At 43.0% G+C, this 5,000-nt stretch overlaps 1 protein-coding gene across 2 annotated transcripts in view; it reads left to right on the forward strand.

Annotated features, from left to right (window-relative positions):
• The window catches only part of LOC119595667 (actin, cytoplasmic A3-like), a 22,004-nt gene that overhangs the window by 5,824 nt on the left and 11,180 nt on the right, over positions 1 to 5,000 (forward strand). The gene's annotated exons all lie outside the window — the stretch shown is intronic.

The raw sequence follows: 5,000 nt of genomic DNA on the forward strand, positions 1-5,000 counted from the left end.
AGACTGACCGACAGACAGACAAATAAGCAGACAGACTGACCGACAGACAGACAAATAAGCAGACAGACTGACCGACAGACAGACAAATTCACCGACAGACTGACCGACAGACAGACAAATAAACAGACAGACTGACCGACAGACAGACAAATTCACCGACAGACTTACCGACAGACAGACAAATAAACAGACAGACTGACCGACAGACAGACAAATAAGCAGACAGACTGACCGACAGACCCACAGATAGACAGACAGACTGACCGACAGACAGACAAATTCACCGACAGACTGACCGACAGACAGACAAATAAACAGACAGACTGACCGACAGACCCACAGATAAGCAGACAGACTGACCGACAGACAGACAAATAAACAGACAGACTGACCGACAGACAGACTGACCGACAGACAGACAAATAAGCAGACAGACTGACCGACAGACAGACAGATAAACATTAACACCTCCTTTCTCTCCCTCTCCTCGCATTTCCCTTCCTTCCTCCTTCCATCCTCTCTCCCTTTCCCCTTCGTTTTATACGTAGATTTATAGAGAGGAAAAAGAAACTGGAAGCCGTGAAACAATGACAATCACAAAGTTCTCGGACGTGGAAGTTCCTTGCAGTATTTCCAAAGTCTGGACACACAGCCGAACATCAGGGCTCAGAAGCACAGCAGGGACGGGGTACGAAGTGAGTGATGGTCTACCTGTCTGTAGTTTGTGTGTGTTTACGTATACAACGCTTACAAACACACACACACACATATGCATACACATATGCACACACACACACACACACACACACACACACACACACATATGCATACACACACACACACATATGCATACACACACACACATACACACACACACACATACACACACACACACACACACACACACACGTGTGTGTATATAGGTGTATGCACATAAGTGTTTGTGTGTTTATGCATAGATATCTACACGTGTATATGTTTGGCTATGTGAGTGCGTGTGTGCGAGCGATATGCATGTTCTCTTCCCAGCCGCAAACCATGAGAGGAGGAGGAGGAGGAGGGGGGTGCCGCCTAGATCCCAGGGGAGAGGGGGAGGGTCGTCCAGGAATCCCAGGGGGCCAACACAGGACAGTAATCCTCCACTCGAGTGAAAGTGTGGAAGTTCGTGTGCGTATAAGTGTTTATACGTGTGCGTGTGCTTGTGCGTGTGCGTGTGTGCGGAGGCTTTGCATGTGTGTAAGTTACCCTCGCTGGTATGGATCCACCGCACAACACGCACGGCGAGGCAGGAGGCTCTCAATCCGCCACTCTTTCTCTGCCTTTAGACGTTTAGACGAATGTGCGTAGTTGGGGGCGGGAGGTGTGTCACTATGTGAAGGAGGGAGAGAGACAGAGAGAGAGAGAGAGAGAAAGAGAGAGAGAGAGAGAGAGAGAGAGAGAGAGAGAGAGAGAGAGAGAGAGAGAGAGAGAGAGAGAGAGAGAGAGAGAGAGAGAGAGAGAAACAGACAGAGAGAGAGAGAGAGAGAGAGAGAGAGAGAGTATTTGTGCGTGTCTCTGTGCGTATCTGTATGAAGTAGTTTGTATGTGTCCATGTGTGTGTGTATACCTTTATTTTCTTATGAACGTTTTTTATATTACAGTTCCTCCACACCTTCCCCCCTTTGTTCTTGTCATATCCAGCATCATTAACATAACCTTCACTTGCAATATATGCATTAGGGGAAATGCCAGAAATATCATTGGATTACGGGATTTAGAGAGAGAGAGACGTCGGCGGTGATCATATTTATCCAATAATGGAATCAACGTATTCGTCGATAATGTCAATAACCGTTTTAGAAAAAAAAATAGATAGATAGATAGATAGATAGATAGATAGATAGATAGTAGATCGTCTTTATTGCGAATATATGAAAAAGTATGAATGAAAATTAGTATCTCTTGCTCTGTGAAGATATTCATTCTCATTCATATAAATATTTTTTTTTCTGCAGGGATATAGTATTGATAATAGAATGTGTCTATACAGTCGTGGTGTTGGCTGGGATTCAGATCATGATAATAATCGTAGCCATGATAATGATAATCATGATAATAAAGGTATTTTGTTATCATTGTCACTGTTAGAATTTCAAATAACATCATCATGGGTACAAACACATTAAAATAATCTTATTCATATTCGTATTTTCATTACCCTGATCGAAATTTATATTGTATTGTCATCATCTTTACTTCGTTAACATAATTAAGCAGTATAATGGCATCAGCTTCCTAATTAACCTTGCATCATTTTTTTATCATTTCCTTTCCCCTTGCATTTTTTTTTTTTTTTTAGTTCCATGCACGGGTGAAGGCAACTGCGTGTGCGTGTGTGTGTGTGGGGGGGGAGGATGCAAATTTCGCCGCAGCAGGAGGTTAACAGTGCCTGGCGGAGTGGTTAAGAGGCGGTGATGCTTCGAGTTATCAGAAATCCATAATCCAGGTTGTTCAGCCGCGCCTGTCGAGGAGATTAGCGCTTGCCGCGAAGAGACCAGGGTGCCAGGTGACGGAATCTTCTTCCGACTCGCTGCCGACCTACCCATTTTTTTACCCATTTTCTCATTTATTCATCCATCGCCGTATTTTGAGCTCAGATTAACTCAGGGATCCACCCACCTTACTCACCTGAGACTCAGCGTTCAGCCAGTCTACCGGCCCTTGCTAATTTCAATGGAGCTCACACGCGCCCGTCTCCCGAGGGAATTTCCGGGCAAACTGATGAAGATTAATGACGGGTGACGTCACTGTAAACAGAAATTATCCCAAAAAAGGTTTTATTTTTCCCGAAGGTGAGATGAAGAGGAAATTTTTGACGATAATAATTTTTTTTTTTTAGTGTTTATATTTCTGGATATTTTTAACGAAAGATAATGCGCTGCAGGTCGTTAACTCAAGGTTTATTATCACGATGAAGGATCAACATATTAATGAAGACTTGATCTATGTTGGTAGCCGTGAGGGGTTGTGAATATAAAGAAATTTTCAAAAGTGTATGTGAACGATAGTTACTTAAACGTGAAAACTCTAAGGAAATAATATACCACGTTTCAAATAAAAAAGATAAACTAACCAAAATAATGATTCAACCAATTCAGTGCTCGAGCGAAAAAAACGTTAAATATTTTGGCTGTCAACAGTTCTTATCGTTAAAAAATATTCAAAATACCTATATGAAATAAAATCTGGAGAATTTCCAACGCTGTAATTCGCTGAAGGGCTACAGGAGTAATATGTTTTGTGTTTATGGTTCGAGAGTCTTATGAGCTCACATTTTTGTCAAATCAGGGAACACATATATTTCCGTATACATCATTCTACTCCATCCTACGTATTCCATTTATGAGCGTAACAAGAAAAAAATAATAATTATAATAAAGAAATCACATATATAAAATCTAAAACAAAAATCTACAATTATTCAAGCCTCTGCCACAATTTCTGTCTCGCACTTATTTCACGTTGGTTCTGCCTCCGCCCTCCCCCCTCGCGCAGGCTGAGTTGGCTGCGTTCCCCTCGGCTGTGTTATGATTTTCATCAGCGGCCCAGCATCCGTGGCTCCCCTCATGGCAAGGGCGGCAGTGGTGGTCCCCTCGCCGAAGGGATGAAGGGAGAGAGGGTTCTAGTCACGGCGAAGGTGCACGTCATGACGCTTAAATAATTTAGTTCTGTGTTTGCCGAGTGTCAACATGCTTTCGGCTGCCACGCTAATACTCATATCTGCTCTCCATTGCTCGTTGAGTTCTTTTTTTTCTCTCTCTCTCTCTTTCTCCTTTTTGTTTTTTTCCCTTCAGCCGATCCGGGGAATTATCATGTCAGGGTAATGATTTCTCCATTATAACACATTCGATATTTGCTCAAGAGCTAATAATAGCATCTGGCTGAAACAGTCGGGGGGAATTTAATAGCTTTATGTTGAGTCTCGATCCTATGTAAGCTCCACAGTTGGACGACTGGAATCCCCCCGCTATTGAAATGCTTTCGAAAAAGGGATTTCCCTTACCTGCATGTTTGCTTGAGACGCGGATTTACCAGGATCAGAGGACACACTCAGTAATTTCATGACCTAGATTATTTGGCTCCCATGCACGTTCGTGAAATATTAAATGCTAAATATTGGCATAGTCAGCTCAGTAAGCAGTGGCAGCCACTGAGAGACGCTCACTTTATTCAACCAAGCATGTGTGTGCTGTGTACGTGTATATGTGGGTGTGTGTGCGTGTGGGTGCGCTTGTGTGTTAGTGTGTGTGTGTGTTTGTATATATTTGTGTGTTAGAGTGTGGTTGTTGTTAGTGTGTGCGCGCGTGTGTGTGTTTGTATATATTTGTGTGTTAGAGTGTGGTTGTTGTTAGTGTGTGCGCGCGTGTGTGTGTTAGTGTTAGTGTGTGTGTGTATGTGTGTGTGTGTGGTGTGTGTGTGTGTTGTGTGTGTGTGTGTGTGTGGTGTGGTTGTGTGTGTGTGTGTTTTTGGGGTGTGTGTGTGTGTGTGTGTGTGTGTGTGGTGTGTGTGTGTGTGTGTGTGTGTGTGTGTTGGTGTGTGTGTGTGTGTGTGTGGTGTGTGTGTGTGTGTGTGTGTGTGTGTGTGTGTGTGTGTGTGTGTGTGTGTGTGTGTGTGTGTGTGTGTGAACAGGCACATTAGCTACAAAGCAAAAAATCTACATTAAAGATAGATCAATATAAATATATTAACGCATTTACAGTTAAAATGAAACACACCAGCAGAACAGAATGGAGAAGACTGACGTATCGAACCCAGCGTAGTTTCCTTTTCAGGCAAAGCAATTGCCGTTTTTTTCCGAAAAAATACCCTGTTTAATTCAATCCATTCGTAACCTTATTACTTTGTTCCTATTCTGACTGAGTTCATTATTACCTTTTACTCACGATGCACGCTTTCCTACTTGGCATTTCCCTCATCCAATCCTATAAGGAGCAAATCCCATCCTCTCGCCACCTAACCCC

The sequence above is a fragment of the Penaeus monodon genome, chromosome 36, assembly GCF_015228065.2.
Source record: "Penaeus monodon isolate SGIC_2016 chromosome 36, NSTDA_Pmon_1, whole genome shotgun sequence".
NCBI classification, from domain to species: Eukaryota; Metazoa; Arthropoda; class Malacostraca; order Decapoda; family Penaeidae; genus Penaeus; species Penaeus monodon.